Source organism: Haliaeetus albicilla, chromosome 25 (assembly GCF_947461875.1).
Source record: "Haliaeetus albicilla chromosome 25, bHalAlb1.1, whole genome shotgun sequence".
In the NCBI taxonomy this organism is placed as follows: domain Eukaryota; kingdom Metazoa; phylum Chordata; class Aves; order Accipitriformes; family Accipitridae; genus Haliaeetus; species Haliaeetus albicilla.
In genome coordinates this window covers 13335819-13350586 of record NC_091507.1, presented here as the reverse complement: position 1 = coordinate 13350586, position 14768 = coordinate 13335819, and positions in this window count along the sequence as shown.

Sequence of the window (14768 nt, the reverse complement as noted above, 5' to 3'; positions counted from 1 at the left end):
GTGTGGGACAAGGAGCCGGACGTTTGCCTTTTCGGGAACAGGCTCTGCCGAGGATGCGCACCGTGAGAGATTGCGTCTTTGGGAAAGCAGAGATTCCCAGTGCGGTTGTGCCTGTGAGTAGGCTGCCCGGGGAAGGTGAAGACCAGCAACAGCTTTCAGGGCTGCCACCTTCCGTGTGGGACAAGGAGCCGGACGTTTGCCTTTTCGGGAACAGGCTCTGCCGAGGATGCGCACCGTGAGAGATTGCGTCTTTGGGAAAGCAGAGATTCCCAGTGCGGTTGTGCCTGTGAGTAGGCTGCCCGGGGAAGGTGAAGACCAGCAACAGCTTTCAGGGCTGCCACCTTCCGTGTGGGACAAGGAGCCGGACGTTTGCCTTTTCGGGAACAGGCTCTGCCGAGGATGCGCACCGTGAGCTGTTCCTTCTCTGGGCAAGCACAGATCCCAAAACCCTTTGTGCCTGTGAGTAGGCTGCCCGGGGAAGGTGAAGACCAGCAACAGCTTTCAGGGCTGCCACCTTCCGTGTGGGACAAGGAGCCGGACGTTTGCCTTTTCGGGAACAGGCTCTGCCGAGGATGCGCACCGTGAGCTGTTCCTTCTCTGGGCAAGCACAGATCCGAATACCTGTTGTGCCTATGAATAGGCTGCCCGGGGAAGGTGAAGACCAGCAACAGCTTTCAGGGCTGCCACCTTCCGTGTGGGACAAGGAGCCGGACGTTTGCCTTTTCGGGAACAGGCTCTGCCGAGGATGCGCACCGTGAGAGATTGCATCTTTGGGAAAGCAGAGATTCCCAGTGCGGTTGTGCCTGTGACTAGGCTGCCCGGGGAAGGTGAAGACCAGCAACAGCTTTCAGGGCTGCCACCTTCCGTGTGGGACAAGGAGCCGGACGTTTGCCTTTTCGGGAACAGGCTCTGCCGAGGATGCGCACCGTGAGCTGTTCCTTCTCTGGGCAAGAACAGATCCGAATACCTGTTGTGCCTATGAATAGGCTGCCCGGGGAAGGTGAAGACCAGCAACAGCTTTCAGGGCTGCCACCTTCCGTGTGGGACAAGGAGCCGGACGTTTGCCTTTTCGGGAACAGGCTCTGCCGAGGATGCGCACCGTGAGAGATTGCATCTTTGGGAAAGCAGAGATTCCCAGTGCGGTTGTGCCTGTGAGTAGGCTGCCCGGGGAAGGTGAAGACCAGCAACAGCTTTCAGGGCTGCCACCTTCCGTGTGGGACAAGGAGCCGGACGTTTGCCTTTTCGGGAACAGGCTCTGCCGAGGATGCGCACCGTCAGCTGTTCCTTCTCTGGGCAAGCACAGATCCCAAAACCCTTTGTGCCTGTGAGTAGGCTGCCCGGGGAAGGTGAAGACCAGCAACAGCTTTCAGGGCTGCCACCTTCCGTGTGGGACAAGGAGCCGGACGTTTGCCTTTTCGGGAACAGGCTCTGCCGAGGATGCGCACCGTGAGCTGTTCCTTCTCTGGGCAAGCACAGATCCGAATACCTGTTGTGCCTATGAATAGGCTGCCCGGGGAAGGTGAAGACCAGCAACAGCTTTCAGGGCTGCCACCTTCCGTGTGGGACAAGGAGCCGGACGTTTGCCTTTTCGGGAACAGGCTCTGCCGAGGATGCGCACCGTGAGAGATTGCATCTTTGGGAAAGCAGAGATTCCCAGTGCGGTTGTGCCTGTGAGTAGGCTGCCCGGGGAAGGTGAAGACCAGCAACAGCTTTCAGGGCTGCCACCTTCCGTGTGGGACAAGGAGCCGGACGTTTGCCTTTTCGGGAACAGGCTCTGCCGAGGATGCGCACCGTGAGCTGTTCCTTCTCTGGGCAAGCACAGATCCGAATACCTGTTGTGCCTATGAATAGGCTGCCCGGGGAAGGTGAAGACCAGCAACAGCTTTCAGGGCTGCCACCTTCCGTGTGGGACAAGGAGCCGGACGTTTGCCTTTTCGGGAACAGGCTCTGCCGAGGATGCGCACCGTGAGAGATTGCATCTTTGGGAAAGCAGAGATTCCCAGTGCGGTTGTGCCTGTGAGTAGGCTGCCCGGGGAAGGTGAAGACCAGCAACAGCTTTCAGGGCTGCCACCTTCCGTGTGGGACAAGGAGCCGGACGTTTGCCTTTTCGGGAACAGGCTCTGCCGAGGATGCGCACCGTGAGCTGTTCCTTCTCTGGGCAAGCACAGATCCCAAAACCTGTTGTGCCTGTGAGTAGGCTGCCCGGGGAAGGTGAAGACCAGCAACAGCTTTCAGGGCTGCCACCTTCCGTGTGGGACAAGGAGCCGGACGTTTGCCTTTTCGGGAACAGGCTCTGCCGAGGATGCGCACCGTGAGAGATTGCATCTTTGGGAAAGCAGAGATTCCCAGTGCGGTTGTGCCTGTGAACAGGCTGCCCGGGGAAGGTGAAGACCAGCAACAGCTTTCAGGGCTGCCACCTTCCGTGTGGGACAAGGAGCCGGACGTTTGCCTTTTCGGGAACAGGCTCTGCCGAGGATGCGCACCGTGAGAGATTGCGTCTTTGGGAAAGCAGAGATTCCCAGTGCGGTTGTGCCTGTGAGTAGGCTGCCCGGGGAAGGTGAAGACCAGCAACAGCTTTCAGGGCTGCCACCTTCCGTGTGGGACAAGGAGCCGGACGTTTGCCTTTTCGGGAACAGGCTCTGCCGAGGATGCGCACCGTGAGCTGTTCCTTCTCTGGGCAAGCACAGATCCGAATACCTGTTGTGCCTATGACTAGGCTGCCCGGGGAAGGTGAAGACCAGCAACAGCTTTCAGGGCTGCCACCTTCCGTGTGGGACAAGGAGCCGGACGTTTGCCTTTTCGGGAACAGGCTCTGCCGAGGATGCGCACCGTGAGAGATTGCGTCTTTGGGAAAGCAGAGATTCCCAGTGCGGTTGTGCCTGTGAGTAGGCTGTCCGGGGAAGGTGAAGACCAGCAACAGCTTTCAGGGCTGCCACCTTCCGTGTGGGACAAGGAGCCGGACGTTTGCCTTTTCGGGAACAGGCTCTGCCGAGGATGCGCACCGTGAGAGATTGCATCTTTGGGAAAGCAGAGATTCCCAGTGCGGTTGTGCCTGTGAGTAGGCTGCCCGGGGAAGGTGAAGACCAGCAACAGCTTTCAGGGCTGCCACCTTCCGTGTGGGACAAGGAGCCGGACGTTTGCCTTTTCGGGAACAGGCTCTGCCGAGGATGCGCACCGTGAGAGATTGCGTCTTTGGGAAAGCAGAGATTCCCAGTGCGGTTGTGCCTGTGAACAGGCTGCCCGGGGAAGGTGAAGACCAGCAACAGCTTTCAGGGCTGCCACCTTCCGTGTGGGACAAGGAGCCGGACGTTTGCCTTTTCGGGAACAGGCTCTGCCGAGGATGCGCACCGTGAGATGTTCCTTCTCTGGGCAAGCAGAGATCCCAATATCTGTTGTGCCTGTGAATAGGCTGCCCGGGGAAGGTGAAGACCAGCAACAGCTTTCAGGGCTGCCACCTTCCGTGTGGGACAAGGAGCCGGACGTTTGCCTTTTCGGGAACAGGCTCTGCCGAGGATGCGCACCGTGAGCTGTTCCTTCTCTGGGCAAGCACAGATCCGAATACCTGTTGTGCCTGTGAGTAGGCTGCCCGGGGAAGGTGAAGACCAGCAACAGCTTTCAGGGCTGCCACCTTCCGTGTGGGACAAGGAGCCGGACGTTTGCCTTTTCGGGAACAGGCTCTGCCGAGGATGCGCACCGTGAGAGATTGCGTCTTTGGGAAAGCAGAGATTCCCAGTGCGGTTGTGCCTGTGACTAGGCTGCCCGGGGAAGGTGAAGACCAGCAACAGCTTTCAGGGCTGCCACCTTCCGTGTGGGACAAGGAGCCGGACGTTTGCCTTTTCGGGAACAGGCTCTGCCGAGGATGCGCACCGTGAGCTGTTCCTTCTCTGGGCAAGCACAGATCCCAAAACCCTTTGTGCCTGTGAGTAGGCTGCCCGGGGAAGGTGAAGACCAGCAAGAGCTTTCAGGGCTGCCACCTTCCGTGTGGGACAAGGAGCCGGACGTTTGCCTTTTCGGGAACAGGCTCTGCCGAGGATGCGCACCGTGAGAGATTGCATCTTTGGGAAAGCAGAGATTCCCAGTGCGGTTGTGCCTGTGAGTAGGCTGCCCGGGGAAGGTGAAGACCAGCAACAGCTTTCAGGGCTGCCACCTTCCGTGTGGGACAAGGAGCCGGACGTTTGCCTTTTCGGGAACAGGCTCTGCCGAGGATGCGCACCGTGAGCTGTTCCTTCTCTGGGCAAGCACAGATCCGAATACCTGTTGTGCCTATGAATAGGCTGCCCGGGGAAGGTGAAGACCAGCAACAGCTTTCAGGGCTGCCACCTTCCGTGTGGGACAAGGAGCCGGACGTTTGCCTTTTCGGGAACAGGCTCTGCCGAGGATGCGCACCGTGAGAGATTGCATCTTTGGGAAAGCAGAGATTCCCAGTGCGGTTGTGCCTGTGAGTAGGCTGCCCGGGGAAGGTGAAGACCAGCAACAGCTTTCAGGGCTGCCACCTTCCGTGTGGGACAAGGAGCCGGACGTTTGCCTTTTCGGGAACAGGCTCTGCCGAGGATGCGCACCGTGATATGTTCCTTCTCTGGGCAAGCACAGATCCCAATATCTGTTGTGCCTGTGAATAGGCTGCACGGGGAAGGTGAAGACCAGCAAGAGCTTTCAGGGCTGCCACCTTCCGTGTGGGACAAGGAGCCGGACGTTTGCCTTTTCGGGAACAGGCTCTGCCGAGGATGCGCACCGTGAGAGATTGCGTCTTTGGGAAAGCAGAGATTCCCAGTGCGGTTGTGCCTGTGAGTAGGCTGCCCGGGGAAGGTGAAGACCAGCAACAGCTTTCAGGGCTGCCACCTTCCGTGTGGGACAAGGAGCCGGACGTTTGCCTTTTCGGGAACAGGCTCTGCCGAGGATGCGCACCGTGAGAGATTGCATCTTTGGGAAAGCAGAGATTCCCAGTGCGGTTGTGCCTGTGAGTAGGCTGCCCGGGGAAGGTGAAGACCAGCAACAGCTTTCAGGGCTGCCACCTTCCGTGTGGGACAAGGAGCCGGACGTTTGCCTTTTCGGGAACAGGCTCTGCCGAGGATGCGCACCGTGAGCTGTTCCTTCTCTGGGCAAGCACAGATCCGAATACCTGTTGTGCCTGTGAGTAGGCTGCCCGGGGAAGGTGAAGACCAGCAACAGCTTTCAGGGCTGCCACCTTCCGTGTGGGACAAGGAGCCGGACGTTTGCCTTTTCGGGAACAGGCTCTGCCGAGGATGCGCACCGTGAGCTGTTCCTTCTCTGGGCAAGCACAGATCCGAATACCTGTTGTGCCTATGAATAGGCTGCCCGGGGAAGGTGAAGACCAGCAACAGCTTTCAGGGCTGCCACCTTCCGTGTGGGACAAGGAGCCGGACGTTTGCCTTTTCGGGAACTGGCTCTGCCGAGGATGCGCACCGTGAGAGATTGCGTCTTTGGGAAAGCAGAGATTCCCAGTGCGGTTGTGCCTGTGAACAGGCTGCCCGGGGAAGGTGAAGACCAGCAACAGCTTTCAGGGCTGCCACCTTCCGTGTGGGACAAGGAGCCGGACGTTTGCCTTTTCGGGAACAGGCTCTGCCGAGGATGCGCACCGTGAGCTGTTCCTTCTCTGGGCAAGCACAGATCCCAAAACCCTTTGTGCCTGTGAGTAGGCTGCCCGGGGAAGGTGAAGACCAGCAAGAGCTTTCAGGGCTGCCACCTTCCGTGTGGGACAAGGAGCCGGACGTTTGCCTTTTCGGGAACAGGCTCTGCCGAGGATGCGCACCGTGAGAGATTGCATCTTTGGGAAAGCAGAGATTCCCAGTGCGGTTGTGCCTGTGAGTAGGCTGCCCGGGGAAGGTGAAGACCAGCAACAGCTTTCAGGGCTGCCACCTTCCGTGTGGGACAAGGAGCCGGACGTTTGCCTTTTCGGGAACAGGCTCTGCCGAGGATGCGCACCGTGAGCTGTTCCTTCTCTGGGCAAGCACAGATCCGAATACCTGTTGTGCCTATGAATAGGCTGCCCGGGGAAGGTGAAGACCAGCAACAGCTTTCAGGGCTGCCACCTTCCGTGTGGGACAAGGAGCCGGACGTTTGCCTTTTCGGGAACAGGCTCTGCCGAGGATGCGCACCGTGAGAGATTGCGTCTTTGGGAAAGCAGAGATTCCCAGTGCGGTTGTGCCTGTGAGTAGGCTGCCCGGGGAAGGTGAAGACCAGCAACAGCTTTCAGGGCTGCCACCTTCCGTGTGGGACAAGGAGCCGGACGTTTGCCTTTTCGGGAACAGGCTCTGCCGAGGATGCGCACCGTGAGAGATTGCGTCTTTGGGAAAGCAGAGATTCCCAGTGCGGTTGTGCCTGTGAACAGGCTGCCCGGGGAAGGTGAAGACCAGCAACAGCTTTCAGGGCTGCCACCTTCCGTGTGGGACAAGGAGCCGGACGTTTGCCTTTTCGGGAACAGGCTCTGCCGAGGATGCGCACCGTGAGCTGTTCCTTCTCTGGGCAAGCACAGATCCCAAAAGCTGTTGTGCCTGTGAGTAGGCTGCCCGGGGAAGGTGAAGACCAGCAACAGCTTTCAGGGCTGCCACCTTCCGTGTGGGACAAGGAGCCGGACGTTTGCCTTTTCGGGAACAGGCTCTGCCGAGGATGCGCACCGTGAGAGATTGCGTCTTTGGGAAAGCACAGATCCCAAAACCCTTTGTGCCTGTGAGTAGGCTGCCCGGGGAAGGTGAAGACCAGCAACAGCTTTCAGGGCTGCCACCTTCCGTGTGGGACAAGGAGCCGGACGTTTGCCTTTTCGGGAACAGGCTCTGCCGAGGATGCGCACCGTGAGAGATTGCGTCTTTGGGAAAGCAGAGATTCCCAGTGCGGTTGTGCCTGTGAACAGGCTGCCCGGGGAAGGTGAAGACCAGCAACAGCTTTCAGGGCTGCCACCTTCCGTGTGGGACAAGGAGCCGGACGTTTGCCTTTTCGGGAACAGGCTCTGCCGAGGATGCGCACCGTGAGAGATTGCGTCTTTGGGAAAGCAGAGATTCCCAGTGCGGTTGTGCCTGTGAGTAGGCTGCCCGGGGAAGGTGAAGACCAGCAACAGCTTTCAGGGCTGCCACCTTCCGTGTGGGACAAGGAGCCGGACGTTTGCCTTTTCGGGAACAGGCTCTGCCGAGGATGCGCACCGTGAGAGATTGCGTCTTTGGGAAAGCAGAGATTCCCAGTGCGGTTGTGCCTGTGACTAGGCTGCCCGGGGAAGGTGAAGACCAGCAACAGCTTTCAGGGCTGCCACCTTCCGTGTGGGACAAGGAGCCGGACGTTTGCCTTTTCGGGAACAGGCTCTGCCGAGGATGCGCACCGTGAGCTGTTCCTTCTCTGGGCAAGCACAGATCCCAAAACCCTTTGTGCCTGTGAGTAGGCTGCCCGGGGAAGGTGAAGACCAGCAACAGCTTTCAGGGCTGCCACCTTCCGTGTGGGACAAGGAGCCGGACGTTTGCCTTTTCGGGAACAGGCTCTGCCGAGGATGCGCACCGTGAGAGATTGCGTCTTTGGGAAAGCAGAGATTCCCAGTGCGGTTGTGCCTGTGAGTAGGCTGCCCGGGGAAGGTGAAGACCAGCAACAGCTTTCAGGGCTGCCACCTTCCGTGTGGGACAAGGAGCCGGACGTTTGCCTTTTCGGGAACAGGCTCTGCCGAGGATGCGCACCGTGAGAGATTGCATCTTTGGGAAAGCAGAGATTCCCAGTGCGGTTGTGCCTGTGAGTAGGCTGCCCGGGGAAGGTGAAGACCAGCAACAGCTTTCAGGGCTGCCACCTTCCGTGTGGGACAAGGAGCCGGACGTTTGCCTTTTCGGGAACAGGCTCTGCCGAGGATGCGCACCGTGAGAGATTGCGTCTTTGGGAAAGCAGAGATTCCCAGTGCGGTTGTGCCTGTGAGTAGGCTGCCCGGGGAAGGTGAAGACCAGCAACAGCTTTCAGGGCTGCCACCTTCCGTGTGGGACAAGGAGCCGGACGTTTGCCTTTTCGGGAACAGGCTCTGCCGAGGATGCGCACCGTGAGCTGTTCCTTCTCTGGGCAAGCACAGATCCGAATACCTGTTGTGCCTATGACTAGGCTGCCCGGGGAAGGTGAAGACCAGCAACAGCTTTCAGGGCTGCCACCTTCCGTGTGGGACAAGGAGCCGGACGTTTGCCTTTTCGGGAACAGGCTCTGCCGAGGATGCGCACCGTGAGAGATTGCGTCTTTGGGAAAGCAGAGATTCCCAGTGCGGTTGTGCCTGTGAGTAGGCTGCCCGGGGAAGGTGAAGACCAGCAACAGCTTTCAGGGCTGCCACCTTCCGTGTGGGACAAGGAGCCGGACGTTTGCCTTTTCGGGAACAGGCTCTGCCGAGGATGCGCACCGTGAGCTGTTCCTTCTCTGGGCAAGCACAGATCCGAATACCTGTTGTGCCTATGACTAGGCTGCCCGGGGAAGGTGAAGACCAGCAACAGCTTTCAGGGCTGCCACCTTCCGTGTGGGACAAGGAGCCGGACGTTTGCCTTTTCGGGAACAGGCTCTGCCGAGGATGCGCACCGTGAGAGATTGCGTCTTTGGGAAAGCAGAGATTCCCAGTGCGGTTGTGCCTGTGAGTAGGCTGCCCGGGGAAGGTGAAGACCAGCAACAGCTTTCAGGGCTGCCACCTTCCGTGTGGGACAAGGAGCCGGACGTTTGCCTTTTCGGGAACAGGCTCTGCCGAGGATGCGCACCGTGAGAGATTGCATCTTTGGGAAAGCAGAGATTCCCAGTGCGGTTGTGCCTGTGAGTAGGCTGCCCGGGGAAGGTGAAGACCAGCAACAGCTTTCAGGGCTGCCACCTTCCGTGTGGGACAAGGAGCCGGACGTTTGCCTTTTCGGGAACAGGCTCTGCCGAGGATGCGCACCGTGAGAGATTGCGTCTTTGGGAAAGCAGAGATTCCCAGTGCGGTTGTGCCTGTGAGTAGGCTGCCCGGGGAAGGTGAAGACCAGCAACAGCTTTCAGGGCTGCCACCTTCCGTGTGGGACAAGGAGCCGGACGTTTGCCTTTTCGGGAACAGGCTCTGCCGAGGATGCGCACCGTGAGCTGTTCCTTCTCTGGGCAAGCACAGATCCGAATACCTGTTGTGCCTGTGAGTAGGCTGCCCGGGGAAGGTGAAGACCAGCAACAGCTTTGAGGGCTGCCACCTTCCGTGTGGGACAAGGAGCCGGACGTTTGCCTTTTCGGGAACAGGCTCTGCCGAGGATGCGCACCGTGAGAGATTGCGTCTTTGGGAAAGCAGAGATTCCCAGTGCGGTTGTGCCTGTGAGTAGGCTGCCCGGGGAAGGTGAAGACCAGCAACAGCTTTCAGGGCTGCCACCTTCCGTGTGGGACAAGGAGCCGGACGTTTGCCTTTTCGGGAACAGGCTCTGCCGAGGATGCGCACCGTGAGCTGTTCCTTCTCTGGGCAAGCACAGATCCGAATACCTGTTGTGCCTATGACTAGGCTGCCCGGGGAAGGTGAAGACCAGCAACAGCTTTCAGGGCTGCCACCTTCCGTGTGGGACAAGGAGCCGGACGTTTGCCTTTTCGGGAACAGGCTCTGCCGAGGATGCGCACCGTGAGAGATTGCGTCTTTGGGAAAGCAGAGATTCCCAGTGCGGTTGTGCCTGTGAGTAGGCTGCCCGGGGAAGGTGAAGACCAGCAACAGCTTTCAGGGCTGCCACCTTCCGTGTGGGACAAGGAGCCGGACGTTTGCCTTTTCGGGAACAGGCTCTGCCGAGGATGCGCACCGTGAGATGTTCCTTCTCTGGGCAAGCAGAGATCCCAATATCTGTTGTGCCTGTGAATAGGCTGCACGGGGAAGGTGAAGACCAGCAAGAGCTTTCAGGGCTGCCACCTTCCGTGTGGGACAAGGAGCCGGACGTTTGCCTTTTCGGGAACAGGCTCTGCCGAGGATGCGCACCGTGAGAGATTGCGTCTTTGGGAAAGCAGAGATTCCCAGTGCGGTTGTGCCTGTGAGTAGGCTGCCCGGGGAAGGTGAAGACCAGCAACAGCTTTCAGGGCTGCCACCTTCCGTGTGGGACAAGGAGCCGGACGTTTGCCTTTTCGGGAACAGGCTCTGCCGAGGATGCGCACCGTGAGAGATTGCATCTTTGGGAAAGCAGAGATTCCCAGTGCGGTTGTGCCTGTGAGTAGGCTGCCCGGGGAAGGTGAAGACCAGCAACAGCTTTCAGGGCTGCCACCTTCCGTGTGGGACAAGGAGCCGGACGTTTGCCTTTTCGGGAACAGGCTCTGCCGAGGATGCGCACCGTGAGCTGTTCCTTCTCTGGGCAAGCACAGATCCGAATACCTGTTGTGCCTATGACTAGGCTGCCCGGGGAAGGTGAAGACCAGCAACAGCTTTCAGGGCTGCCACCTTCCGTGTGGGACAAGGAGCCGGACGTTTGCCTTTTCGGGAACAGGCTCTGCCGAGGATGCGCACCGTGAGCTGTTCCTTCTCTGGGCAAGCACAGATCCGAATACCTGTTGTGCCTATGAATAGGCTGCCCGGGGAAGGTGAAGACCAGCAACAGCTTTCAGGGCTGCCACCTTCCGTGTGGGACAAGGAGCCGGACGTTTGCCTTTTCGGGAACAGGCTCTGCCGAGGATGCGCACCGTGAGAGATTGCGTCTTTGGGAAAGCAGAGATTCCCAGTGCGGTTGTGCCTGTGAGTAGGCTGCCCGGGGAAGGTGAAGACCAGCAACAGCTTTCAGGGCTGCCACCTTCCGTGTGGGACAAGGAGCCGGACGTTTGCCTTTTCGGGAACAGGCTCTGCCGAGGATGCGCACTGTGAGCTGTTCCTTCTCTGGGCAAGCAGAGATCCGAATACCTGTTGTGCCTATGACTAGGCTGCCCGGGGAAGGTGAAGACCAGCAACAGCTTTCAGGGCTGCCACCTTCCGTGTGGGACAAGGAGCCGGACGTTTGCCTTTTCGGGAACAGGCTCTGCCGAGGATGCGCACCGTGAGCTGTTCCTTCTCTGGGCAAGCACAGATCCCAAAAGCTGTTGTGCCTGTGAGTAGGCTGCCCGGGGAAGGTGAAGACCAGCAACAGCTTTCAGGGCTGCCACCTTCCGTGTGGGACAAGGAGCCGGACGTTTGCCTTTTCGGGAACAGGCTCTGCCGAGGATGCGCACCGTGAGCTGTTCCTTCTCTGGGCAAGCACAGATCCGAATACCTGTTGTGCCTATGACTAGGCTGCCCGGGGAAGGTGAAGACCAGCAACAGCTTTCAGGGCTGCCACCTTCCGTGTGGGACAAGGAGCCGGACGTTTGCCTTTTCGGGAACAGGCTCTGCCGAGGATGCGCACCGTGAGAGATTGCATCTTTGGGAAAGCAGAGATTCCCAGTGCGGTTGTGCCTGTGAGTAGGCTGCCCGGGGAAGGTGAAGACCAGCAACAGCTTTCAGGGCTGCCACCTTCCGTGTGGGACAAGGAGCCGGACGTTTGCCTTTTCGGGAACAGGCTCTGCCGAGGATGCGCACCGTGAGCTGTTCCTTCTCTGGGCAAGCACAGATCCGAATACCTGTTGTGCCTATGACTAGGCTGCCCGGGGAAGGTGAAGACCAGCAACAGCTTTCAGGGCTGCCACCTTCCGTGTGGGACAAGGAGCCGGACGTTTGCCTTTTCGGGAACAGGCTCTGCCGAGGATGCGCACCGTGAGCTGTTCCTTCTCTGGGCAAGCACAGATCCCAAAAGCTGTTGTGCCTGTGAGTAGGCTGCCCGGGGAAGGTGAAGACCAGCAACAGCTTTCAGGGCTGCCACCTTCCGTGTGGGACAAGGAGCCGGACGTTTGCCTTTTCGGGAACAGGCTCTGCCGAGGATGCGCACCGTGAGAGATTGCATCTTTGGGAAAGCAGAGATTCCCAGTGCGGTTGTGCCTGTGAGTAGGCTGCCCGGGGAAGGTGAAGACCAGCAACAGCTTTCAGGGCTGCCACCTTCCGTGTGGGACAAGGAGCCGGACGTTTGCCTTTTCGGGAACAGGCTCTGCCGAGGATGCGCACCGTGAGCTGTTCCTTCTCTGGGCAAGCACAGATCCCAAAAGCTGTTGTGCCTGTGAGTAGGCTGCCCGGGGAAGGTGAAGACCAGCAACAGCTTTCAGGGCTGCCACCTTCCGTGTGGGACAAGGAGCCAGACGTTTGCCTTTTCGGGAACAGGCTCTGCCGAGGATGCGCACCGTGAGAGATTGCGTCTTTGGGAAAGCAGAGATTCCCAGTGCGGTTGTGCCTGTGAGTAGGCTGCCCGGGGAAGGTGAAGACCAGCAACAGCTTTCAGGGCTGCCACCTTCCGTGTGGGACAAGGAGCCGGACGTTTGCCTTTTCGGGAACAGGCTCTGCCGAGGATGCGCACCGTGAGCTGTTCCTTCTCTGGGCAAGCACAGATCCCAAAACCCTTTGTGCCTGTGAGTAGGCTGCCCGGGGAAGGTGAAGACCAGCAACAGCTTTCAGGGCTGCCACCTTCCGTGTGGGACAAGGAGCCGGACGTTTGCCTTTTCGGGAACAGGCTCTGCCGAGGATGCGCACCGTGAGAGATTGCATCTTTGGGAAAGCAGAGATTCCCAGTGCGGTTGTGCCTGTGAGTAGGCTGCCCGGGGAAGGTGAAGACCAGCAACAGCTTTCAGGGCTGCCACCTTCCGTGTGGGACAAGGAGCCGGACGTTTGCCTTTTCGGGAACAGGCTCTGCCGAGGATGCGCACCGTGAGAGATTGCGTCTTTGGGAAAGCAGAGATTCCCAGTGCGGTTGTGCCTGTGAACAGGCTGCCCGGGGAAGGTGAAGACCAGCAACAGCTTTCAGGGCTGCCACCTTCCGTGTGGGACAAGGAGCCGGACGTTTGCCTTTTCGGGAACAGGCTCTGCCGAGGATGCGCACCGTGAGAGATTGCGTCTTTGGGAAAGCAGAGATTCCCAGTGCGGTTGTGCCTGTGAGTAGGCTGCCCGGGGAAGGTGAAGACCAGCAACAGCTTTCAGGGCTGCCACCTTCCGTGTGGGACAAGGAGCCGGACGTTTGCCTTTTCGGGAACAGGCTCTGCCGAGGATGCGCACCGTGAGCTGTTCCTTCTCTGGGCAAGCACAGATCCCAAAAGCTGTTGTGCCTGTGAGTAGGCTGCCCGGGGAAGGTGAAGACCAGCAACAGCTTTCAGGGCTGCCACCTTCCGTGTGGGACAAGGAGCCAGACGTTTGCCTTTTCGGGAACAGGCTCTGCCGAGGATGCGCACCGTGAGAGATTGCGTCTTTGGGAAAGCAGAGATTCCCAGTGCGGTTGTGCCTGTGAGTAGGCTGCCCGGGGAAGGTGAAGACCAGCAACAGCTTTCAGGGCTGCCACCTTCCGTGTGGGACAAGGAGCCGGACGTTTGCCTTTTCGGGAACAGGCTCTGCCGAGGATGCGCACCGTGAGAGATTGCATCTTTGGGAAAGCAGAGATTCCCAGTGCGGTTGTGCCTGTGAGTAGGCTGCCCGGGGAAGGTGAAGACCAGCAACAGCTTTCAGGGCTGCCACCTTCCGTGTGGGACAAGGAGCCGGACGTTTGCCTTTTCGGGAACAGGCTCTGCCGAGGATGCGCACCGTGAGCTGTTCCTTCTCTGGGCAAGCACAGATCCGAATACCTGTTGTGCCTATGACTAGGCTGCCCGGGGAAGGTGAAGACCAGCAACAGCTTTCAGGGCTGCCACCTTCCGTGTGGGACAAGGAGCCGGACGTTTGCCTTTTCGGGAACAGGCTCTGCCGAGGATGCGCACCGTGAGCTGTTCCTTCTCTGGGCAAGCACAGATCCCAAAAGCTGTTGTGCCTGTGAGTAGGCTGCCCGGGGAAGGTGAAGACCAGCAACAGCTTTCAGGGCTGCCACCTTCCGTGTGGGACAAGGAGCCGGACGTTTGCCTTTTCGGGAACAGGCTCTGCCGAGGATGCGCACCGTGAGAGATTGCATCTTTGGGAAAGCAGAGATTCCCAGTGCGGTTGTGCCTGTGAGTAGGCTGCCCGGGGAAGGTGAAGACCAGCAACAGCTTTCAGGGCTGCCACCTTCCGTGTGGGACAAGGAGCCGGACGTTTGCCTTTTCGGGAACAGGCTCTGCCGAGGATGCGCACCGTGAGAGATTGCATCTTTGGGAAAGCAGAGATTCCCAGTGCGGTTGTGCCTGTGAGTAGGCTGCCCGGGGAAGGTGAAGACCAGCAACAGCTTTCAGGGCTGCCACCTTCCGTGTGGGACAAGGAGCCGGACGTTTGCCTTTTCGGGAACAGGCTCTGCCGAGGATGCGCACCGTGAGAGATTGCGTCTTTGGGAAAGCAGAGATTCCCAGTGCGGTTGTGCCTGTGAGTAGGCTGCCCGGGGAAGGTGAAGACCAGCAACAGCTTTCAGGGCTGCCACCTTCCGTGTGGGACAAGGAGCCGGACGTTTGCCTTTTCGGGAACAGGCTCTGCCGAGGATGCGCACCGTGAGCTGTTCCTTCTCTGGGCAAGCACAGATCCGAATACCTGTTGTGCCTATGACTAGGCTGCCCGGGGAAGGTGAAGACCAGCAACAGCTTTCAGGGCTGCCACCTTCCGTGTGGGACAAGGAGCCGGACGTTTGCCTTTTCGGGAACAGGCTCTGCCGAGGATGCGCACCGTGAGAGATTGCGTCTTTGGGAAAGCAGAGATTCCCAGTGCGGTTGTGCCTGTGAGTAGGCTGCCCGGGGAAGGTGAAGACCAGCAACAGCTTTCAGGGCTGCCACCTTCCGTGTGGGACAAGGAGCCGGACGTTTGCCTTTTCGGGAACAGGCTCTGCCGAGGATGCGCACCG